Here is a 26,756-nt window from a genome sequence, read left to right as displayed (position 1 = left end):
AGTTTATAAAACTCAGAATTATAAAATTCCATGACAGGTGCCAGAGACAGATTTATCTTGAACGAGAATATTGCTATCAAGTGAGGATGAAAATTAAAATATGTTTAAGACCAAATGTTGTCTGAGAAAGTAATGGTTTTGCAATCACAAATTAGTTGTTAATATGAAAACATCCCCCAATAAGAAGTCGAATATGAGGACATTTACAGTTGCTAACATTTCATGGAAAAAAAATCAAAACACAACTTTGAGAGTGGTAACTATTTAACTAATGAAATTAAAAAGGGGTTTTGGGCTTTGTTTTTGCTCTTTTGTTTTCTTTGAAAATTCCCTGGGAAGGACACATATGTATTTTTGACATCTAATATAAATTTACCTGGCCTTAGGTCTTCCTAAATTTCTCAAAGAAGGTTAAGGAAAAACTTAGAACCTTGACTCAGTTTAAAAAATAATACTAATATGTGTTGGTGCCTCACATATAAAGAATAATTCTACCAGAACAAACCAGTTAAATAGAATTCTAACATGAATCATGAAGTGTTCAGACTTTCATAGAACTTGCTTAATGCGTTGATTTTGCTCATGTATTAAGGTTCAATGCAATGTATTCAGGTCCCTGGACATGTGACATCATATACCATCTTTAGTTAGAGTTCATGACTAAATGTGTATAGGAACTAATTGCTGACAGTATTATAAAAGCAAAGCTCGTTATTTAAAAATTGCTTGTTTTTACTTTAAGTTTGACTGGGTTCAACCTCTCATCGCAGAAACTTTCTGAATACATGATCAAGGCACATTTAAAGGTTTTATGGCTGCTAACATGGTTTGTTTAGGATACTGCAATGTGTCTAATTTTGAAAGTATATTTCCCAGGTAAAATTTTTGGCTGGCCTCAGGATAAGTAATGTATATTAAAATGCAGGTTTCTGAGGGGTTTCATTTGTTTTTATGACAGTGTCTCTAATGAAAGCTTCCTGATACCTTAAAGCTCTACCCAAACCACTTTCTGGTTTGTTACAGACATTTTTAGCTTGTTTGCTAAAAATCAGTTACAGAGAAGGGTAGGTGACATCCTCTGTCACCCTGGGCAGATGCTCATTTTCTATCAACATCAGATATATCTAGAATCAAAGCTGTGGCGTATCTTCCTTCTCTGCTGTCTAGAGCCATCATCTCCAGTCTTGGGAGGCAGTCTGGGTAACATGCCTGCAAAACCTCAGTGGCCCACTTCCAAGTGCATCAACAGAGTTCCCGACTCAGTGGGAGGTTTGGTGCCATTGCCTTGCTGGTTCTGACCGTGAGGGTCAGGCATCAACAATAAGATCCTTGTCATTCTTACAGATACATTCATAGTCTTAAGATTTAAAAAGAAAAAAAAAAAAAAAAAAAGGTCCTGGAAACAGTCCCTGGCACATAGTAGGCATTTGTCAAATATTTATTTTCTATTTCTTATACTTTAAGCAAGGTTAATTTTGTATCTATTAATATTTGTTTAGGGGAAAAAATACCATTCTCATTTCCATAAAGTGTACCTTGCCTTAAAGCAACAGTTTTTGTTCTGCGTAAGCTCTGCTGTTTGGGTCCATTTGTTTATGTAGCAATAGATAGGATGCATGTACTCTTTGAATGACTGTCATTATAACCATCTTTTATTTTGGTGCATTTACTTCACCTCTACTTTTGACTGGAAAGAAATAAGCTATTCAAGTCTATATTTTTGAAAGAATACAAATGTGCTTATTCATGCTCCTCTAGATAAGTAATATATATGTTTGAAAGTTACATAAAGAAGTTGAGAGTCCTGGTGGTTTTCTTTTGTTCCTGGAGCTAGGTAACTCTTCATGCATTTCACTGCATGACGTACCAATGTGTTGTTGTTGTGGAGTGTGAGTATGCTGTGCATCTATTCTTACTTGGTAGACTTAGAAGGATTTATTAATAAGTTGAAATCGAAGAGGGTGGTGGTTTTTTCCCAGGTGACCTAATTAAGGTTGTACTTGCTTCTCAACTTCCCCAATTGTTGTTTTTCTCTTATTTATAACCTCGCCTTTCAATACTGCAGTGATTCCAGGTGTTTGTTAACAGAAAACCTCTTTCTCCTTTGTCCTACCATAAGAGTCCTATTGGATTAGATTCCATGCTCATGAATTATCATGCTAAGAAGAAAGGATTTGCCAAGTTATTTTCCCTTTCATCTCAAGATTCCCTTTCCTCGTTCTCACATGCATGTCTTTTTTTCCACAAAGGGGCAAATCAGAAGTTGGCAACAGACCAATGCCAGGGAAGAATAAACGTTTTAAAAGAGATGTGTGCTTTGGTTTTGTGATCTCTAGCTCCTCTCTATGAAAACTTTAAACCCTTTGGGTATGCAGGACACAGAGGTGCGTGTTCTTTTTCTCTTCTGCTTTGTGAGGAGCAAGATGGAGGGAAAAGTGAGATACAGGGGGCCTAGAGCAGTCTTCAAAAGTTTATCAGAGAGAATGATTCAAATAGAAACCTATGTACAGAGTTTGCGCTTGGACTCTCATCCTTCTCCCCTTCAGCTGGTGTGTTGATAATTGAGCAATAGTAGTACAAATTCATAGTTTATTGGTTACAAGTTAAAGTTAATAAATGGTTTTATTACTTGTCTTAATAGAACACTACCCTTTGAGTGCTAAAGAAGTGGTATGAAGAATGTGCTTTTCTTACTTAAGGCTACGTTAGAAATGCTGGAGGATTTTATTGCGAAGACTTCTTTCCACTACACTTTTTGACCTTCTTACTGCCAAGCCAAACAAAGATAAGAGTTTGCCCACTAGGTGAATAAGTACTATATGGCTGTTCTTTTTTATTCTGGCTAGTTGTAAGGATATATTGGTAGCCAGGAAATTTGGGATCAGGTCTTCTTGTATGGTCGGAAGAGAAAAATGAACGTCAGCTTTCTAGGAATTTAAATTTCATTAAGTAGCCATTAAGACAACTCTTTAGAAGCATAATGACATAGGATCATATGCAGGGTCTAACAAGAATGACATAATATAGTGTGTCTAACATGTGTTTGTAGCTTTTTGCCTTTCTGAAAAGATATATAACAGTTTTGTATAATCCGATTTATAAAAATGTAGTAACTTCATGCTAGAAACACCAGGGCCATGTTGAATGTAACCAAATTTTACATTTATAAAATTTAGGAGGATGTTTTATTTAAATACCTTTGCATCTTTTTTATAATGGACTCAAATGACTCAGAGAGAGAACAGTGGGAGACGGAAGCTGATGGCCCCTGTGAGGGGAGGCTATACAGTGCTGCTATCAGTGTGCTCCTCTGAGGAAACGGGAGGAAGATTTGGGACTAGTGATTGTGTATGGTAATTAACTATTTTATTTATTTGATACTTAGGATTTAATTTTTTAAAGCTCACACATCTAAATGCTTTTATCAAACTCTATGATGCAGAGAGGCGGAGAGGTAACTTCGATCAAGAGACAAAATGTGGTGATTACACACTTGACTCAACATTCAGTCTTCTTCCCTTTTTGTAGGCCCCCACATCTTTTCATTGGATTTTCCCTTTCCAGGTTCCTAGTAAGAGTCAATCAAGCAAGTCATAGTTTGGTTGTTTCCCCTATCAATCAAGGGTTCAGCTAATCTACTAATCCATTTTGGATTCTTTCCTTTGATCAAAATTCTTTATGAAATGCAGCAAGATATAAATCAATAATCAATAATATCATAGGCATATATATTTATTTTAATGTATATTTTTAAATGCAATTCCAATGAATAAATAATCAGAGATAGGCAAGATGGCCTGCTTCTTAATGAAAGGATAATTCTTATCTAGACTCTTAGAGTTTCATCTTTTAAATTTTTCTTCTTTTCGTATACTAAAACTACAGAAACTCAACCCAGAATTGTATTTTCTTGACTTTATATTTTGGCTAATATATGATCTCACTTGTTTTACAAGCATTTTAGTGAGTAGGAGAAACAATGAATTAGATGACAGTGTATGCATTAAAGGACAAAATGTATTAAGTCTCATGTAAGGTAAGGGAGCTCTGCTCATTTTAGTTAACCTAAAAGTCTGCCAGTGTCTGCTTGTCTTCTAATAAGATTTCAGGTCATTGCTGACCTTGCTTTAGTACCATCTCTTCCTCTGAGTGACAGAACTACTCAGCAATTTCAGAATACAAACACCAAACTCTCTGAATTCTTATTATGGCCAAATATAGTTTTTCTGTAAACACGATAAAAATTTAGCTAGAGCTCAGTATTATACCCACTCATCTTGTTCACAAATCCCTGGGGCTCAACGTAAAGTCACAAGTTCAGGTTTAGATATAATACAGCAAAGGTTTTCTTTAGATGAGCATATAATTTTTTGCCTGTCTTTCTGTTTTATTGTCTTTTATTGACTCTAGCTGCATTTTTCTCAATTTCTTTTAGTAATATCTTATAATTTTAAAATGAAAATAAAAATTTATGTTTTTGTTTTAATTAAAAAAAAAAAACGATTAAGGAATGGTATAATAGAGGAGGAAAGTTTCCATCTGTAATACCGATATGCCCACAACTTATGGAAATTAAATATAATTTTCAGTCCCAGCAGACTTTCTGCTGTAGTAAAATAGTGCCCTTTAAATTGCTTACAGGATACATCCTCAATGGCTAAGTGGGTGGCCCAAGCCAGGGAGGTTTTAGACAACTCCTACAAAAGGGAAAAAAAAGAAAGAAAATATTCTCCATCATGTGAAAATGATTAGCTATGAATTTGGGATGTTTTGCTTCTATTAAATTTTTCACTTAATAACCCCATTTGTTCCTGTACCCATTCTAGCTGACTATTGCTGAGTTAAATCTACTAATGCTGAAGTATATGGGTTCACAGAAAAACCAACAAGTAAGGGAAAAAAAATAGTTTAGAATCTGAGATAAAGAAGAAGCCACGGAGGTAACAACAACCAGTTTCCCACTTGCCACAGGCTAGAAGTTTCTTTCTTTCTTTTTTTAAACAATAACTACACTTCGCCTCTTCATCCCCTCCTTTGATCACACCCCACAAACGTTAATTTTCATTAAGACCCTATCTAGCTATAACATCATCCTACCTTTTTGCAATAGCCATAAAATATCTCTAAGCCATAAGTTAACTACTATAGCTTTTATCACTCAATGGACTATTGGATGATGTTTCCAGTTATTAGAGAAGTACCAGCCTATAAAGATACCCAAGACAATATATTTCAACTAGATATTACATTGTGTAAAATTTTGGATATATATTTGGTTTTAAAAATGGTTAATCCAAATTCTATATACTCAGGTTATTGGCTAGAGAAAAAGAAAAGAAAAGAAAGCAAAACAGAACACTCCTTCAGGTTCCTAACTCAAATTCTGGTATTAATGCTTTGTGAGACCTTGGGAAAGCTCTCTGAGTTTTTCACTACCTGTTGACAATGATTGCAACAGATATTTACCCGCTTCGAGTTGAAGAGTAGACTATTAAAGTAACTCTCAAAGCACACTGATAATACTAATTTGTTAGACTGTTAAACAATGACACGACATGCTGAAATCTCTTGGTTGAAGTTCTTAAAATATAGATAATATAAACATTGTGTACCATATGAGAGAGGTCAGCGCTAATAGAATCATGTCACATGTTTTCAAAGAAATTACGCCATTTAATGGCACTTTTAACTTTTGAAAGTGGGTCTTATTTGAATCCCTGTTTGTAGATGAGGAAAGTAATACTCATGGAGTATAAATAATTTGCTCAAGATGGGTGACATATCTATTACATAAGCTGACCCACTCAGAACCCAATCTGGCCTGATATTAAAGCCCAGTATATATTTTTTTAGTTACCATATTCTTCTGGTAGATGCCTTAGCACTCTGGCCATGGACCTTCTGGAAAATAGATTAGCAGCTAGACCAGAGAAAATAAGCAGGTTTTCACCCTGTCACAAGTTAGGTAAGTATATGGGATGCCTAGTGAGTATAAATGGCTTTTGCCTGAGAGTCCCTTCTTGTTTATGTTAGAACTATGACCTATACTTTGACCACATCATCAGATTTTTTTTTTTTTGTATTTTCTTAGAATGAGAAAGTTTACAAGGATTTGAAGTGAACCATGTACCCAGGGCCACTCTGTCCTATGGAGTCCTTTCTGTGAATTAGGAAAGAGAAGTTAGAAATGCAGGCTGCTGTGCTTGGTGAATGGACAGAGCCTCTGTGCAAAGCAAAAGGCGTCCCATTCTCTGGGCACACATTGGGAGAGTGGAACACAGATGAGTTCAGCTTTACTCACCATCTCTACAAGGCACTATCAGTGATCAAACTGCACAGCCCTAGCCCTGCTTTGACATGGCTTCATTTATGTTGAAGGACAGTTACGACAGACAGATAAAATGTTTTGAGCATGCCTTGCAAACAGTCAAAGATCATACACGTTTTGTGCTTTGCTATCATAATTATTACTTCTTCAAAATGTTCTAATTATAGGTCTTTAAAATTAATTTTTACACAGGTAAAGAATATTAACATTTTCTGAAATCAGAGCTAATGCCAGTCAAAGAAACAATTTAATCTTCAAATAGCCCAAAATCTGAACTAATGAAAATTCTTTGTGATGAATTGGATTGGAACATGTGGAACAAAATGATTCACATAAGCATAGGGGATGTACAGATAAAGAGATAACAGTACTGCCTTGAAAATAATCATAGACTAGTGATGAGAACATCCAAGGAAATAAATAATTATAGTATAGTATAGAGCATATTAATATAGGTATATATTAAATATTCTGGAGTCCAAAGGAAGAAACAATTTAACTGGCTGTTATAAATACACTATTGAAGTCTAGAAATGAGGAGCTAAAAGTATATCTGCTAATTCTGATGGATTTCAGAATTAGCAGTTATTGCCAACATTTTGGAAAAGGTTTAAGAGAGAGTCTGGGTAAATTATATTTCAGGGGTTATAAGCAATGAAAAGTGGTGCACACCACTTTCAAAATTTCGGACAAGAAGGACAGAACAAGGAGTAGCAAGAAAGGGAGAGGAGGGGTAAAGAGAGGAGAGGAAAAAACAGTAGTTAGTGAAGAACAGCACTAGGTACTTTTAAGGGTCAGGGAACAGATCCCAAATGAAGTATCCAGATACAGGATCCCGACAACTAGAGAAGGACATGGTTTCCTCCAAAACAGGAGAGAGGAAGGGGAAGATGGATGCAAATGATGTAAAGATTAAGTAGGTGAAAGGAGAACCCAAGGGAGTTTTGGTCTCATGCCCTCTGTTTTTTCTACGAAGTATAATTCAAGATCATATCTCAGAAGGAGAAACATGGAGGGGCAAGTGGAGAAGCTTAGTCAAGTTATAAAACAGGTTCTGTGGAAAATTGGGAAACTGTTGAAGAGGGAAATATGTGAGTGTAAGTGGAGTTCTAAAAAGTCAGTGATGCCGAATGAATATATAAAGTCAATGAAAGATATTTTACTTTCCTTTTAAAATTACACAAATCGTTATGTCAGGAAAAGGGGCAGCTATGTGACAGAACTGTTAGAATTCTTAATTACTAAATTAGAAACTGTGTTGTAATTATAATTTCTCCTATTGATTGTGTTTTTGGGTTTCCAAAGAATACAGAGTTGACTTTAGTGTTGCTGTTGTCTATTTGGTAGTGGTAGAAGCTGTTTTATGAACATATTAATTAGATTGCAGTTCCAGTTTTATGACCTGATTTTGGAAAGATGAGATTTCCTAGGCTGCCTGGAAATAACTCTAGGATGACAAACAGAAGCTCTAAGATGTTTGCTTTGAATTTTATCTTCAAATGAATAAAAATCACAGTTGGAAGAGAAGGCAAAATGATTCATCTTTGCTCACTTTTTAATAGGAAACTTTCTGTGGTTTATGTTGGAATGTCACAAGTCCATATATATAACCTCCTTTCACAATGATTTCTTCAAAAAATCCTTCTGAAGTTTACTTGAAAGTGTCACCAGTCTCCGAGAAATTTATGGAAAATAACAAAACATAGTATGACTTTAACCGGAACTGATATAACCTAGTTTAAATATTTATAAATTTAAATTCTCTTTTATGTTTCCATGATACCACAGGGAGAAAAAATGAGAAATATAAGGTGGAAATTAAGGGAAAGTTATAAATAGCTTTATAATTTTTAGGCCATAATTATAAACCCTATAGTGTACCATGTGTTTTGGAGAGATTATGAATTCCTTTTATCTCTTCTAATCATCGGCACATTCTGTGAGGTCTGCAGAGCTTCCTCGCTAATATTCTTGGTAGTCAGTGCTCATGATAACTTTCTATAGATCTTTCATGTAGGATTTCTGTTGTACCTCTAAACCTCTAAAAAAGGTACTAAGCAGTCCTAGTTACAGATAATGAAACCGCATTCGTCCCTCCATTTGGGTTTTCATGTTTTTATTTTTAAATCTGAAGGTGAGGAGGTTCAACTAAATGATACTTTGGTGCTATAAAAATCTATGGTTCTATAAAAATCTATGGTGCTATAAAAATCTATGGTTCTATATCATATTAATTTCCCCATTTTTGTCATGAAAACCATCAAATAAGGCCTTGGAGCCAGGTATCAGAGTCTAAAAGAAGAAAATATTTGCAAAATTCCATAATTGCACTTCCATTAGAGGAAATGCTGAGAAATAATACATTTATCAATAAACTACTCCAGGACTGAACTCTGATGTTTTTCTGAAGGATTTGGCCTCTCCTGTAGAAAACCCTTAGCCTCTCAGCTTTAAGTATTTGGCTTAAGCCCTTCTCCATAAAATTGTACCTTAACTAACACCTTTTTCATGGGTAAGATATTAGCTTTGTGGCCATGAATGCTGATAGTCACAGTAATTGAGAAAATACATCCCAAATACTACTTATGTCTTCCCAGCTCTTCTCTTTGTCAAAGATCTCAGGCCCTCCCTTGTTCATCCAGCCTCCACCTGGTCTAAAGGATCAACATAGTGAGAAACTCTCAATATCAGAAACTTTGCATAAGTTTGCTTTGCTTCGTGTGTTTACTCAGTAAATTTAAAATAAATAATTGACATAATGATGGAGAAGCCATTGATATTCTAGAGAAGAAAGAAAAGCTAGCGAGTCAGTAATGGGCAAGTTGAGGAAACCAGAGTGTTATTGAGACTAGTAAAAGAGACCTCTTACAAGTCATCAAATAAGGCCTTGAAGCCAGGTATCAGAGTCTAAAAGAAGAAAATATTTGCAAAAGTCCATTTTTTAGAATGTAATCCATGAAAGATTTGATTTTTAAGAGAGGTTAAATGTAAAGGTAGATCAGGATGTCACCATTTTAAAGACACCCCATCTGCCAGGCCTTCACTAAACCTTGTTTTGCTTCAAGGAACTTTCTGTGACAAAGCTAACCTCTGGTAGCAAACCATATTCTATTCTATTTATGAGAAGAGGAATATATATATACACACACACACATATATATATGTGTGTGTGTATATATACTGTTAGATATATCTATTCTTTAGCATGGAGGTTACAAACATTTATTTTTAAGTCATGGAACCCTTTCTTCAAGCAAAAGCTTAGACAGTGACTTAATATATAAAATAGATGTGACAGGTGTTGAGGAGCAGCTTTGCATCGATGCTGCACTTTTGAAGAAGGGTTGGGGTAAGCTGGAGCCCAACTAGACAACAGCCCCCACCATGACTCCCTCCCCGCTGGCACTAGCGTCCTTCTCTTAGAGCTCCTTGTACTTCCCTATAGCATGGTGTGTGTTGCTGTGCAGTGTTCCATGTGCAGAGAGGCACCTGATTTAGTGGATAAGAGCACTGACTCTAGATCTAGGATGCCTTCAAATCTGGATCCATGCTTTCTAGCTGTGTGGCTCTGGGCAAGCTATTTAACCTCTCTCTACCTCAGTTTCCTCCTCTGCAAATGGGGGTTATTATAGTTTGTACCTCATAGACTGTTGAGTGGATGAAATGCCGTAACATATATAAAGTACTTAGAAAGGTGCCTGGTACACAGATGTTCCATCACAGTTGGTTGTTACTAGAGCTATTGTGCATCCAAGTTGGGTTGGGGTCCTTGAGAAGCAGGCCTCGAGAGGATTTGAATGCAAATGGTTTATTTAAGAGATTGTCTCAGGAAATAGCAATGGGAGAGTGGAGAAGTTAGACAGGAAAGGAAAGAAAGCCTAAACAGGGTACATTATTGATCAGGTAACTTAAGTAGGCAATTGGGACTCAAACTTTCGGAGACTGCTGGGAAATGATGTAGAGCTTGCTTCAGATTTATTTGTCCTATCCAAGGGATGAGGACACTTGAGGATTTATCCTCCAACTCTCATTCTTCACTGGCCAGTGCTTACTGTTAGGAGTTAATTTCTAGCATTTCCAGCCTGGCCAGACTGCAAGCAAAACCTTGGATAGAGTATTGCCCATGCTTAGAATAAGATTCCACTGGCATGTTATTGCTGAGGGAATGTGTACAGACCCCTGACAGTGATTGCTACAAGACTGAACAGAATTACCCAGGGCTTTCTGTATTATTCTGTTTTATTTTCCCTGCCCCATATACTAGGCATCCAATTGATCTTTGTGGAATGAGTGGATGATTTTACCCATGGATATTTTTCTACTTGGCCTTCAAAACATTTTGTAATTGTGTCTCACCTGAGTCTCACCTGATCTATCTTTAATTCTCATCATTTAATTCTCATGATTCCCAAACCACATTTCTCATCTTTAATTATGTCAGTCTTTTCACTGTTCCTAAATTTACCCATCTGTTTTACTTATAGGGGTTGCTCTGCCCTCTGCTCTGCCAATCTGAACTCTGCCCATTCTTCAAGCTCTCCTAGTCTCTCATCTGTCTCATGAAACCTTCTCTAACCTCAGATAGCTTACTTCTCAAAAGTACCATTGATATAAAGAAGACAGCACAATTTAATGTTTACTTATTTGCCAGCTGGCGAGGTTCCATAATTGCTGCATGTTTCAGGCTAAAAAAAAATCCATGTCTTACATACCCTCATCATTTGTACAAACTTGGTCCATCATACATGGCAAGTGCTATTAATACTGAGAGGCAGTGATGCCTGGGCTTTAGACTTGGACAAACATGATTGCATTCTCGTTATTCCACTTAGGAGCTGTGTGACCTTGAGCAATCATATAACTTACTGAACCTGTTTTTTTCTCATCTAGAAAATATGGCTAATAATCCTGCCTCATCATGTTGCTATAATAATTAAATGAGATATTGTATGTAAAATGCTTAGCACAGTTCTTAGAAGTAGCTGCTCAAATAATAGGACCTGTTAGATTTTTTTTTGATTGTGAAGTAATCAGTTTTATACTTAGACTTTTATTATAACTCTTCTTTAGTTTCTCATGTTGCTATTGCTTTGATTTTAGATGTTTTCAAAAGAAATATTTATATTTGAAATATTAAAATTTTGAAATTTTATATGAAAAATAATTTGCCACTTGGACCTTTGAGATAGGTAGAATATGCCATATTTTTCATATTTCATTTAACATATCAACTATATCTATTAGTTAAGATGATAATAAAAAACTTGAAATCCCTTTGCACATTAAAATAAGATTTTACTATTTTTTTATTGTAAAATAACTTCAAGAACTATTTTATATATTTTTACATTTCACAATCAAAGCACACCTTAGAAAGTTAACTCAAACTTCAACATGTTAAGCATCTACACTTTTGGTTCCAATGTGGTAGAGATGATGAGTTGGAGAAGTTGTCATTAGGGAAGGTAGTTGTATCAGAAATGCCTACAAGAATTTGTGCAAAAAAAAAGTCAGCCCTTATTTTCCCATATCAGTAACAAGGAATATCAGAGTCTGGGGGTGACAGGGTGCGTAAGAAGAGGAGGCAGCTTGTGTGTTTTGACAAAGCGTTGGAAAGATCCCATACCCATCTCTCTTAGCAGATAATATTATGCAAGGGAAGAAGTCCATGCTTTAGAGCCATATTGAACTAAGTTCAAATTCAATTCTCATGCTGACTGGCTGATTTTGAGCAAGAAATCTGACATTTATGAACATCTCATTCTTAAAACAGGAAAAATACAATATTACTAATTTGTATTAATAACAAGTAGATTTATTGTCAGCACTCAATGAGGTAATATTTATTTGTTTGTTTAAAACTTGTCCTGTTTTAGGCAGCATTTAAGACAGTCAACAAAGATCTATAGCTATAACTTTTAGGGGAGAGTGATGAGGGAAGGGCAAATGGAAATAAGGTATGATGTTAATACTCACATGCATACGGAATAAGGTGAAGAAAATAACATTACCTTCACAAATGGCACCAGAATCTCCTTGGGGAAGAGAAATGACTTTGCTAGAAGAGATACTTTGATGATGCCATAGGAATAAGATGAGTCCCCTTGTGGATTTGATTGCAAGCAGGTGCTCAGATGATGTGAAGTGAAAGCCACTCTGTATAACAGAGGGAGAATTTGGTCCTGCAGAGCCAACCAGAGTAGTGGAGCTGAGGAAGAGAGATTAGAAGAGAGGAGAGGAAGGGGAGAAGCCTAAGGAAAGTTGAGAACCATGCGTACTCAGTCCATTAAACAGACCCCTTCCTGGCGACAGAAGGGGGGAAAAAAGACCACCAATGCATGTATGTCTCACTTTAAGTCTCAGGAAGAGTTGAAGTATTTAGGTGGTCTTGGTGGTATGCAAATCAAAAAGGAATTGTGTTGTGTTAGCAACTGAGGTCACTGAGCTCTAATCCCAGAAATTATCACATAGCAAGGGCTGAGTTTTGGGACTCTTATTAGTCATGAAATTGGGAGCTTCAAATCAATTTTGTCTACATTTCAAGGGAGAAAGAAACCTCCATCTTCTAGGAGACTAACAGACCATGAAATCTAAGGGTATACCAGGTGGAATATAAAGTTCTTCAAAGTTTCTTAGGAGCCAGTGTAAATCAGGGAGCTTAAAGACAAATTCCAGTGTCCGTTAGACATAAATGACTCAGTGGTTCAGGGAAAGCACACACATTTCTAATAGTAAGATCGGAAGGAAATTTATCCTAAGGATAAGCATAAAGAGGAATGGGATGTATAAAAATTATAGCACCTGGATTCAACATCTTAAAATTTTAAGATGTTTAATGCATTTTAGTTACTCCTCCTGTCCTTTTCCTTCTCTACAAGTTTCTATGAAAATGGTACGGTATCTGAAAGATCTTTGAAAATTGTAAATATTATTGTTAGTTAATAATAAAAAGAAAGCCCACATATAAGATTTAGTTAAAAATCTAATAAAATACTATTAAAAATATTGAGGCATCCATAAAAGATTAAACTGAATAAAAAATGTGTTCCTTATGAAAAAAAAATGCTATATCTTCCTAAGTTACTATCTTGAAGTTAAAAGCACTCTCACATACTTTGAGTTCTCTCATAGCCCATTATAGCACCAGGTTTTAGACTCCTGAGTCCTGCTCCATTTGTAATGACAGCAGTAGTATAGAGTGAAGCAGCCTCGTATGACTCTTAAGGAGATCTGCATCTTAGAGGCAAATGTTCTTGAGTCTGTATTTGGATGTTTGTTGCATAAGATGAAGTCCAAGTCAGAGTTCTGAGTGGGGCTGCTTCTAATGGCATCTGTCAATTCATGTCAATTCACAGGATTGCTTCCTTGTGCTTGAAATGTTTCAAGCACAAGTCCATATAATAAGGAAAATGGGCCCCATGAAAATGATTATGAAATGACAAGCAGCCTGGAAAGAGGATGTAGACAAATGCCAACACTTCTGGAAATTATGAAATTCTTTACATATGAGGCCAGGTCAAATAATTTTTTTAAAGTGTAATATGACCGTTATCTGTTCCCCCACCTAAAACAATTCCTTTGATAGTTCTAAAAATAATACATAAAACCAATAAGAATATAATTCTAGAATAAAGTATATAAATAATCCTTACGTTTTTTCATTTTTTTAACATTTCTTCATTTATTTTTCTCAACTAGGTAAATTGGCTATTACATATTGACCCTACGAATTTGATTCTAATGCTAGAATTTGATTATAATAATAGTCAAGTGTTTGACTTGACTATAAGTAAAAGATCTTTGATTGACATATGAGCTCATTTGTATAAAACAGCTTTACCTTGAGAAAATCCACGACTTTCATAGCAATAGCACATCAAAAGAATTTTGAAGATTATGGCTGTTTTTACCCCTTTTATCTCTCCAGCATCTGTTTTCATTCAGCCTCTTTGGAAACATCTCCTTTGGGTAATCTGAGTTGCATACTTTCTCTACTCCTTCTGTATCTTTGGTTTCTTCAGAGCTTTAATCAAAACAGGCAAAAGATAAAAGAAAAAAAAAAGTTTCATTTCCAAGGAAATGGCTTTTCAGTACCTGATTCTTCATGCCTATTCATCACTGCTAAGTGCTCCAAAACTGCTGAGCACAGTGTTCAGGAAGCAACCAGTACATCAGTCTTACGTCTATTGTTCTTGAACTGAAGTCCCTAGTGCCTCTTACATTATGCTTTGCGTAAGTGAAATATGTTTAAGAACCTTTATGTCTAGCATGGAAAAGAAGCTCCTTCATTCCTGTGTTTCTTTAAAAAAATCTCAAATCAAAATACTTCTGGGAGGAGCAAATTGTTTCATATATGTTACAGTGCATATAGAGAGTGAAAGTGAGTACTTATTTCTTGGACATTTGTACCATTTCTCTTGTAAGGAACTAAAAATTTGATATTTTTATGGCTATCTTTGTCCTTTTGCTAATTTATTCTACTGTAATCTTGACTAATCTATTATTACTTGATTATTATTGTATTTCTTCTCCACTGATTCTGATCTTCAAATTCTATAACTGCTGATCGTATTGTTTAATCTAAGTCCACTATAAGTAAACGTCCTAAAATTAACATTATTCACCTTTCCCAATTAAAGATACCAGTTCAGATAGAAATTTGGCTGGCATTCATACTTGTTATTTTTTCTTAGATATTTGTCATTTTTGGCATATTTATCAATATTGTATATTTCTGAAAGCATTAACGTCTAGAATATCTGTATCTTAGTAGAATTGATAGAGCAGAATCAAATGGATCAATAACAAGACTTTAAGTGCATATGAAGGAAATCTATCACCTGCATTAAAGTCATTTTGTTCCAACACAGTTTGAACAATTTCCAAATAAAATTTTATATTATTTTACATGTTTTTATAAAGATTAGAAAAATATGTTCTTTGCAACCTGAATTTTAAAGTGTTCTTGAATTATTAATTGTTTAATTTTATATGACACCATTATTTGTTAGACAGGCAGTAATATTTCTCATGGGAATATCTGCACTTTATTTTATTTATTTATTTTTTATTATGATGACATTGGTTAATGAAATCCAATAAGTTTCAGGTGTACAGTTCAGCAGTAGAGCATAAGGCATATATATATTTGACCTCTTTTACCCCATCTACCTCCCTCGTCCCTCTTCCCTGCCTACCTTCTGGTAACCACTAGTCTATTGTCCATGCCCATGAATCTCTGTTTGTTTGTCCTGTACTTTAAATATCCAGAAAATACCAAGAATTTAAATACTGAGATTAAAGAGTACTCTCTTCCCATCATCACGTTCAGTTCAGATTTTACATCTGCACAGTTGGAACAAAACAGTAGGTGGGTTTTTTGTGTTTTGTTTTTAGAATAAGGGAAGGGTGGAAGGTTTGTTCTCTGAGGGCACCTCTAACTGTGTCAGCATAGGAGGGCTGTGATACATGAACGCTTGAAGCCTCCAGGAAGCCAAGTATGATATTCACAACCAAGTAAAAATGTGCTAACCTCATTCCCAGTAATCACAGTTTATGTAAAATTTGTATCTGACATCCAGTTTCTGATGTAAAATATGGAACCTATTTGAAGATTGCACATAGCAAGTTGGGCTCCATTAATAGAACTGGAATGACTCAAAATAAAGAGGTAATGAGTGCACTTGACCCTGCATCATTCAGACCTCACCTGGCTTGTGCTCCCTTCTGGGCTGCATATGTACTTGAGAGGACAAAAAGGAGAGTGACGGGGTGGGAGAAACTCATGCCTTGTCACTTATAAAGTGGTTGAAGGACAAAAATTGTTTAAGAAAGAAAATGATGAAGGAATTGAAAGACTGGTGCTTGGATGAGGCTAGTTCTTTGTAGCTGCAAATCTGAAATACTGCGTACACCTGCAGTAAGGCTGATTTAACCCCAGCATGGGTCTGGATGTTCTCATGGACATAAGCATTTCGTGTGACATAGCCTGCATGGGTCCAGGCAAGGAAGTAGGGATGGGCAAAGGTGCGCTGCATTTTTTTTTACTAGGATCAAAAATCATGAGTAAATTATAACATCTTAACTATTTGCTGAAATTTATCATTTTTATGGTTGGGTTAAAACTTTAGAATTCTTCCCTAGTTTTCTCTCTGTTTTGTTTGCTTTTTGTCTTAGAATAGTAAACCATTCTTGACTCTTTTGTCTTTTTTGACAAATGCATCCATATAGATAATGCATATCTTGTGTAAATTTTTTCCTACTGTTCAGTAAACTTTTCTTTAACTGAATCATATGTTTATCAATTCCATAATATTCTAATTTGACTCTAATTAATGGTGCATAACGTGATCAAATATTTTCTAAAGGAACATAGAGAAAGCAATTGGTCATGGAGGTTAATATATGAAGAATACTTTGTCCTTTTGGTTAAGAGAATTAAATATTGGCTTATATCAGTAAGATTAGATCTTACCATTTAATTCTACCAGTTTAAATTAAATTTATAGACTTTTAAGTTTTCTTTAAAAGAAATATTTTGTTTTAAAAGTTTTAGGTTTATAGAAAATTTACAAAGGTGAGTACATATACCTCATTCACACTTTCCTCTATTATTAACATCTTACATGAGTATGGTACTTTTGTCATAATTAATGAACCAATATTAATGTAGTATTATTAATTAAAGTTTATACTTTTTTCATATTTTCTTAGTTTTGCCTGATGTCCTTTTTTTGGTCCAGGATCCTATCAAGAATAGCACAGTACATTAAGTTGTCATGTTTCCTCAGACTCCTCTTGGCTGTGACAGCTTCTCAGATTTTCTTTATTTTGATGACCTTGACAGTTTTAAGGCGTATTGGTCAGGTATTTTGTAGAATTTCCTTCAACTCGGATTTTCTAATGTTTGTTTCATGATTAGATTAGGGTTATGTGCTTTGAGGAAGAAGACCCCAATGGGCACCATTTTCATTACACTATCAAAATGACATATCGCTGTTCATGTTAACCTCGACCGCCTGGTTAAATACAGACATATTTGTAGATATGAGTATCTACACAGGTTAGTATACATACTGATATATATTTTTATACACACATATTTTTGTCATGTTTTTCCACTGTAAATTCATTCTTTTCCCTTATTTTTGTACTGCATTCTTTGGAAGGAATTCACTATGAACAGCACGCACTTAAGGAGGAGGGAGTTATGCTCAACCTCCTTGAAGGCAGAGTTTCTACATAAAATATTTGGAATTCTTCTGCATAGGAGATCTGTCTATTTTCCATTTATTTAATTGTTTATTCAGTTCTTGTGTATGTCAGATTGGACCCATGGATATTTATTTTGTATTTTAGGTCATAATTCAATACTATATTGTTGCTCAAATTGTTCCAGCTTTGGCCATCGAGAGTTCTTTCAGTCGGTTCTTATGTCCCTTTGAAATATCCTCATCATTGTGGGCTTTTTTTTTTTTTTTTTTTTTTAGCTCTTTTTTTTTTTTTTTTTAGCACTTTCTTGCTTTTTGCCATTACAAGATGCAGGCTCATCTTATACATTTCCTTCCACAGTCCTAGATTTATCCATTTCTCCATGGATCCCTGGTTCCTTTCATGGGAGAATTATATTAAAAACCAAGATTTGGGTTTTAGGCATGCTCATTATTCATTTTCAATGAATGTCCTAAAGAAAATAATAGTAAGAGCTTACATTAAATAGTTAATAGGCCTCCAGTTTACATTAATTTTATGTTAGGTTGAAAGCTAATATAGAAAATCTGTAATGTTAAAATTATAAGACTCAAGAACATGCACTTCTTTCTGGGAGCTAACAAAGTATACTACCCAGCAATGCCTTTGTGATCTAAAATTTTAGGAAACTTAAGAAAAAAAAAAAAGACTAAATACAATTTTTAAAAGTCATATTTTCCCACTCAGTTTGGAAAGAAGAAATGTAGCATGAATTTAATACTTAAGGTAGGCAGCATAGTCAACAGATTAAGTTCATCTTCGACGCTTCTTTTTAGCTTCTGCTCCCTCAACCCCTTACCGCACCCCGACATCTCCCATGCCCCCGCACACTTATTTCCATTCTCCATTCATTTGTAGACATTGAGGGTAAAATGATATGCAAAATCAGACACAGTTCCTGCCTACATGGATTTAGAATCAGGGAAGTGCTAATCAAATTATCACACACACACACACACACACACACACACACGCACACATGCACATACACACACATATATGAAACTGTAACTGAGACCAATGCTATGGAAGAGAAGCACAGAGCATTTAAAGAAGACATGAGGTAGTATTTGACCTGGTCAGGGAGATCAGGAATGGCTTCCCTGAGGAATGGTTGTTTAAACTGTGATTTGAAGGATCAGTCAGAATTAATCAGGAGAAAAAGACAAGAGAGAGACCTTTATGTGCCACATGAACAAGAGGTGAGTGGTGAATGTAAAAGAAGCCAAAAGAGCTAGGGTGGAGGCAGGTACAGAGGTGGGAGATGAGGCCAAGAAGGTGGGCAGGGCCAGCCCATACAGGACTTGTCTGTAATGCTGAAGACCTGACAGTGATGGCAGCTACTGCATTTCCAAGGTCAAGAATGCACTTCTCGGATGTGATTCCATAGTGTAGTGGTTAGCACATCTGCTTTACATGCAGAAGGTCCTGGGTTCATGCCACAGTGGAGCCATGGTCTGTGGTCTACGGCCATGCCACCCTGAACAAGCCTGATGTCTGATCTCAGAAGCTAAGCAGGGTTGGGCCTGGTTAGTACTTGGATTGGAGACCACCTAGGAAGACCAGGTGCTGTAGGCGTAAAAAAAAAAAAGAATACACTTCTCATCTGTGCTCCTCAAAATGTGACCCGTGTTTCAAAGGGGAAAACCAAGTGCCACCCATCCAAACCTCTAACACTTCCATTTCTCAATGTGTTAGAAAAGATTGTTCTGGCTGAGAAGGGGCGTCTTGGTTTAATCCACACACACATAGGCATGTGTTTGTGTTTATATATAGAACCTATTTTCACATTTCATTTTACAAGTGACATTACCAAAAACACTGCCTGTCTCCTCAAGTGTCTTTTAAAGTTTTGTTCTTAATCTTCTTCTCTCTCTTCGTTGCCTCTGCTGTCTTCGCTGTCTCCCCAGTACCCATGCACTTCACTTCCAACCCCAATTATGAGATAAGGGAAGGTATCCCAGAGGGCAGAAAAGGATAACTAACATGGCAGAGGGTAGGAGAGAGAAAATAATAGGGAAGGACAGTTTCACTTAGGCATTCTGCAACTGTAATCACCCTAGCATCTGTCTAGGCCTTCACTTGCCTGATCACTTTGCCATCTTTATTTGAAGCTAAGCAGAATGTGGTGCTTCAGCTTTCCTCATTAAGTGTATGCTGTAGTCCATGAATCGAGACCCTTCTTTTGTCACCCAATGACACTGAAACTATTTCTTGCCTGGACTTTGTGGAATAACTTTCTAACTAGTTTATATGCCTCTAGTCTCACCACCTACCCCATTCTCCTTCCACAGGGACCTCTCTAAAGGAGAAAGCCAAGCCCATCCTTCTCCCACACATTCTTCTGTGGGTCTCCTGCGTCTTTAGCACATTATTTCTCAATCTTGTATGCTGCACCCCACTGCACCATTTGTGGAAAGTGTTTTGCAACTCCAAAAATATGTCATCTTATTTCATTTATCAGCTTTGTCCACATTATCTGATCAGGATGTCTTCCCACCCTCCTCCCCCATCTGCTTAATGAGACCTGCCTCTTCCTTTGAGACTTGTCTTTTCTTGGAAGTCTTTCCCACCACCACTCCCTGTGTTGTAGCCTAAATCTTTTTACTTCCCCTGAAGCCTGCACGTTGCTTTTATTTTTTTTATTTTTTACTTTTTTTTGTGTGTTTTTTAAATACCACTTCTCAAAGAGGATTGCGCATGCCATTTTCTTTTCTGTCTCCCTCAGAAGACTGAGTTTCCTGAGGGCTCCTTGTCATCTCTACCTCATTCATTGTATACTCTAACACCCAGCAGAGAGCCTGGCACCTTCTTGGTATCTGGCAAATGTTTCTTTGATGAATGAATTAATCCCTGTTTTCTGCTCTTCAAGTTAGTAATCCCCAATTCTCCATTCTCATGTGCACAAGCAGAGCTCTAACTGATGAGTGTCCTCCAGGCCAGACTGTGTCACTACAAATAGAATGGTTTTTCCTTATTCAGGTGTCTCTAACTCTTTTCCTACATTCATTGCTTTGCAAAAAAAAAATCATAATACTTATTAATCGAAGCAACCACGTGCAACTTTTTAGAGCTTTGAGACAACCCTAGTGACTGTCCATGGAACTTCTCTGAAATCAGACCTATAACCCATTCAGTCAGCTTGAACTGAGCCAACGGAGGTGGTATTTCTGGCTTTTACAGATTCATTTCACGTGCCTCATCTGCAATCATCTTCCCATTGACCCCCAACTGGATAATAATAAAAACATAAAGTGTTATCTTGTACCAGGTACTATGCTAAGACTTGTACATAATGTTTTGCTGAATATTCATAAATATTCTTTGAAATAGGTTTCATTAACCTTGCAGATAGGGAAACTAAAGTACAAAGAACTCAGTAACTTACCCAAGCTCACACAGCTTATAAGTGACAGAGCTGGGATTTGAACCCAGGCCCTCTGAGGCTAGCCCATGCATACTCCTTCTCACCACACTACACTGTCCCTACTTGTTCACATCCAATTCAAGAACCCACTCCTCAAATATTTTTTTTTTCTCTAACCTTTCTTCTATGGACCAATTTCAACAACTATATATTTCCTGACGCTCACTTGGCATCTATCATTTTCTGTATTCTCATGTTCATTATCTTTTCATGAAGTATATAACTTGTGTCTCTTCTTGTAGCCAAAGACTTCGAATTTCCTCTCTCTGGGAGCTGGTAAAGCTTGGTGGTTAAGAGTGCGGGTTCTGGAGGCAGGCTTCTTAGGTTGATATTCTGGCTCTCCTCTGTACTAGCTGTAGCATCTCCATCAAATTCCTTCACTTTTCTAGGCCACCATTTCTGCATCTGTACAATGGGGCAAGTTATAATACCTCAGAGAGTGGTTGTTAAGATAAATAGGTTGATACCCAAAAAGCACTAACAACCATGTCTGGTACATAATGACTACTCGGTAAATGTCATTTATTATGATTCCCTCATAATGAGTCTGTAGGGGTTCTTTGCACCCAGAGTATGTTTCTAAGTCTGAGTTGAGTGATTGTTTTAGGGTATCTTCACATTGTCCTGTGTGGCTGCAGGGGATTGCATTCTTATTGGAAAGTTATGTTAACTAACATGCTTCTCTATCAAAAGTCCTATTGCTCCAACCTTGGAGAACTAAAATGTTGTGAAAACTTTTTCTGTTCAATTTCTTTGACTCTTGTGATTCCTCTAGGGGCTCCACTAAGCACTTCCTGTGGCAACTTTTTCTTCATCCTCAGGCCTGCTGAGATCATTGGCTCAGCAGCAAAGCTGACACCTGCTGCCACCCCACCCAGCTCCTTCCTCAGTGACATGGCAATGCCCGGAGGGGCCATGCCAGCTTGGAGCCCTCTGGCCACAGTTTAGAATTGCAAAACTGACACCTTTTTCTGAATTGGGCAACTGTATCACATGCAGTTAATATTTATCAATAGCTAAACACCACTGAAAAGGAAACAAGGAAGAGCCTCTGGGCTAATAGCTATCTCTGATTTTACAAAATGGCTAAGCCACGTGTAAAATATCTCACGGTAACATGCCCTATTGTCTTGAGGATTTGACTTTACTAAGACGTAGTTCCCATGTGAGAGAGTGAGAAATAGATTTTCTTTCCTTCTCTAGTTCACAGAAAATATAAAATAAGATGCTTTCCTTAGCCACCGATATCAGTTTTATGTTACAGTTCTCTTTGTTTAAAGTCGTATTGCTTTTCTGTTTAAAAAACCAAAACAAAAACTCTAAGGAATTTTTCTAAAAGAAGACTCAAATCTAACTCAATAAGTATATTTTATTTCAAAATGCGTGCATTTGAAATAATCATGAGTGACAGAGAGAAAAAAAGTTTTTTAAAAAATTGATTTAAATAATTTTCATCCTGGTAGTTTGTTTAGAAACTTATTTTCATCCATAACATCTTCATTTGTCTTCTAATTTTCATGCAATTTGAAAGGGTTAGATTCCTTACCCAAGGGATCATCCCAACCAAATGTCAAAGGGTTAGCTAAAGCAGTCTGATTTTACAGGCAAATTCACCTCTTGTCATTTCAAGAAGTGTTTCCTTCACTACCATCTTTTAAAACATATCTTATTTATGTAATATATGACATAGTATATTCCTCTTCTAAGACCTAACCCATGTAACATTTTAAATAAGATAAATTATCTGTTTTTTATAACCATAAAGATAAGCAATTTTGCTTTTGTGATGAATAATAAATCCCTGCTGGTACGGATTTAACAGCATCCAAAGACTGGACTATCAGTGAATTCTCCCAATTTTTTAAGATGTTTAGGTGCATTTCTTAGAAAGAAGACTCTAGAGTCCTCTGCATTCGCCAACATTTTTAAACATTTGTTAACATATGAAGTAGAGACAAATTAATGCTGAGAAGCAGGCAGTATGCAAGCGGCAGTCAGGAAGTACAAAGAATAAAGTATATACGAACATGTACAATATTCACTTTTAGGAGTTAACGTATTTTTTTTAAATGTTGTAATACTGCTACCATATGATCAAGGTACTGCTTCCTTCTCAAATCTATTAAAGTAAATGTGCACCCTATCCTTTCTACTATGCATTTTTCAAATTTCCAAACAAGAACTAATTATAAAGAAATAAATAAGCATCAGCTCTATTATCTGCTACTTCCAAAATCTGGAAGGGGCGATTTGATTTAGCAGCATAAGAAAGTTATTTTCTACAGGCGAGCAGTTCTAAGAAGGAATATACTTAACTTGTTTTCATTGAACAAATTACAAATCAGGGTTAATATCTTGTTAATTATAAGAATATCCCCATTACTTGAGTAGGGTAGGCAAATAATACTACAGTAACACACAATCCCACTGTGAATCCGGGTGACCCTTCAGACCAGCCATCTCCATATGATTGCTGAGAGCAGCACCTTTATATCAAACACAGACATCTACAATCCTCACAGCAGATGAAGGGGTTAGAGATCCAAGCAGTGATGATTAAATGCTTCCACCCAGAAGAAAAAAAAAAGAATCATATTTCATTTTTCTAAGCAATTTGACTTTGTTAACTTCAAGGAGGCATGAAAGCACAATTCTCCTATAGGCTCAGAGGGAGAAGAAAACTGGAAATGAACAGTCGAAACATCTGCCTTAGTTTGAAAAGATAGTATTATGTTTCACTGTCATGTTTTTCAAAATCCTTTGCTTCAAATCGTTCAACGGCTTCCCAGAGTGCTGAAGATAAAATACAAACTCTTTAGCTGGCCTTTTTGCTGTCAGTAACCCAGCACCTGTTACTCTCACCAGTGTCCTCTCTATTTGCCATATCCTATAAAACTCTCTCTAGGAATGGTGAACTTAATCGTTCTCTGTTTCCTGCTTATTTTTCCTACCTTTGCACAGTTGGCTTCATCTACTGGGGTTACCCTTTCATAACTAGCCTCACCATCTGTCTCCTCGGTAATTCTTCTTCCTTAATGATAACCACCTACTCCAGGCCCAGACTTGAGGATTGGATTATTGCTGCGGCTCCTCCTCTGAGCTTCATTAGCATCCTGTGTAAACTTTAACATAGCACTTAGTGGGAGAGACAGGTAGTGATGAGCTATTAACCTGTCTTTCTTCCCTACTAAATATTAAAATTACTAGAGAACAAGAACCAAATCTGACATATCTTGATATCACCAAAAGAGTATATAACCCAGAATAGGGCTCAATATATATTTGTTCAACGAATGAATGAATGAATAAATAAATAAATAAATTTTATCTGCCTTCCTCTATCTGATCATTCATATTCTTCAGGGCAGTATATTTTTCTTATATCTCTGTATACCATATAGAACCTAAAATGGGTATTTTATAGAGTAGCACACAAAAAGTGTTTAAATGAATTGAATTTACCTCAAATTCTATCACAGGAATAGATTACCGATCTCTGTTACATTTAGACTTTATATGCTAGACTATATTTAAAAACATGAAGTCACCCATAAGCCACATCTAGGACTCGTTTTTGTGGATTTGTTAAACTATGTATTTCTTCGGAGTATCCACTGCCAAAGCCTCTGGTGTTGTATCCTAAACCAAATATTTGAAGAAACACTGTCCACAAAACAAGACTGCCTTGTGCTTTGGAAAGTCTTTCAAACAACATGCCGTTCCTTTAACCTTGACACTACTAAAGGCTTAAAACTACAGCAATTTGTTGGTCTATATGTCAAGAAACTTGTATTTTTTAAATGATGGCATGTTTCTTCATTTATATGTAAATTATTTCCCAGGTACTTTGGATAGAAAGATTGAATTTTGGGAATGCGTTTCTCCCTTAGAGAATATGACCGATTCATGAGGACATCATTCCAGAAAACTAGAACAAGCAGATGAGAACTTTTCTTGAGTATTATAAGCAACTTTTCAAAATATCTAGGAAAATTTTAAATTTTTAGCTTTCCTAGTCAGAAAGTCTTTAAAGCATATTTTAACAATATATTCAATGCATGTGTTTCCCTAAAAGATATTAAATCATTAAATAGTCTCATAAGATAAGTGTAGACAGACATCATGTTAGGAAATTGAATGTTTTATTGCTAATAACTCATTTAGTGAATGAAGTAACTGAAGTTAAGAACTTTCCTTGTGATCACAGAGGGCACAACCATGATTTTATTTGAAAATGGATATATTGAGTTCATGCTCTTTCTCTTTCCTCCAATTTCCATCAGTCAAGATTGCACTTAGTTTAAAAAAAGAAAAAGCTTGCAATTCTGAGTTTCATAACCCTCCTACACTATTTGGGGATTTTTCTCACTTATATAGTGGGGCGTGGATCTATGTAAAATTCACATGTTTTGTGTACTGCTTCTGAAAATGGGAGCAGTAGATATGTATCCATGATGTCTTCTAAATAGTATGCACATAGTGAAATATTAGTATCCTTGAATTCTCTGGAACTTAGTCACCACCCTAACATAACTCTCCCAACAGAGAGCACTTTAACTCTTCTACTGAAACTTCTTATGCCAAAAGAAAATGAACACGGAAGACTGATATCTGGGGGATTAGCCTAGAGTTACGATGAAAAATATAAATTTTTTTAATGCCTCTAGTTTTGTCTTAAAAATCTGTCTTCTAATATTTACTTTTTAATTTTTTTTTAACATAACAATATATATTTTTTTCTCCAAATTGTTGGTTTTGACTCTCCTACTTTCTGTCAACCACATGCTGTGGCTTAAGAGGCTCAATCTTAGAATATAGAAAATGCTTCCTCCCTCCTTTCTTCCACATTTATATCTAAATGAAGTAATGATTTGCTTTTCATCAACTATCCGCATGGCTTGCTCCCTTCAAGTCTTTACTCAAAAGTTACTTCAGTGTGGCATTTTCTAGCCAACAGATTGAGAACTACAGTTTCCATTCCTAACTTCCACCCTGCAGACTCCCTTGGTATATTTTTTTCTATCATACTTATCACTTTCTAATATACCTTATAATTTACCTCTTTATTTTAATGCTCATATCCCTCCAATTAGAATATGAACTCCATAAGAAAAGGCATCTGGTTTGTTTTGTTTCCTGTTATATCCCCAGAACCTAGAACAGTGTTTAGTGTATAATAGATACTCAATTAAGATTTGTAAGAAGAAAATAGATAAATTTTTCTTGCTGTGAATTTGGAAAGATTCATTGTTTAGTAGTATTCCTAAAGCTTACAATTCCTGCACAACCAAGTATATACACTCCAGAGCCATTAGTAATATTTCATATTAAATATGTGTCATTTTATAAAGAAGTAGAATGTTGACAGATCACCCTATCTTTAGCTCTTTCCAACTGAAAGCTGAAGTAAGGTACTGCTGAGTTCTTTCTTTCCATATGTTCTCATTTTTCCTGGTACATCTTTGCCTTGTCAGTTTACACTTTCCTCCATTTAGCTCATTTTATTTGCAAATATAGCAATGCTGATCTGTGTTTAGCATTGTGTGGCTTCGGTGTTTTTTTTTCCCCCCTTTATTTCTGCTTTGCTATTTTAGCTCAGTTTTTTAATTAAAATGCCTGTTCTTTAGGATATCAGCAACTAAAAAGGGATACAATTAGCCATGATGATTAATGTAAAATGCTCAGAGGATATATGTTAATGAACACAAACCTACTGACAAAATTATTTCTAAACTATGTTCTATAAATCAC

At 35.8% G+C, this 26,756-nt stretch overlaps 1 protein-coding gene and 1 pseudogene across 2 annotated transcripts in view; both read left to right on the top strand.

Moving 5' to 3' along the window:
- Positions 1-26,756, top strand: part of PDE4D (phosphodiesterase 4D) — a 748,065-nt gene that overhangs the window by 276,428 nt on the left and 444,881 nt on the right. The gene's annotated exons all lie outside the window — the stretch shown is intronic.
- LOC112472638 lies at positions 19,041-19,156 on the top strand (annotated as a pseudogene).

The sequence above is a fragment of the Pteropus alecto genome, unplaced genomic scaffold (genome assembly GCF_000325575.1).
Source record: "Pteropus alecto unplaced genomic scaffold, ASM32557v1 scaffold70, whole genome shotgun sequence".
Lineage (NCBI taxonomy): Eukaryota > Metazoa > Chordata > Mammalia > Chiroptera > Pteropodidae > Pteropus > Pteropus alecto.
Note: the sequence above shows the minus strand (reverse complement) of the source record. Positions and strands in the feature narration are given on the sequence as shown.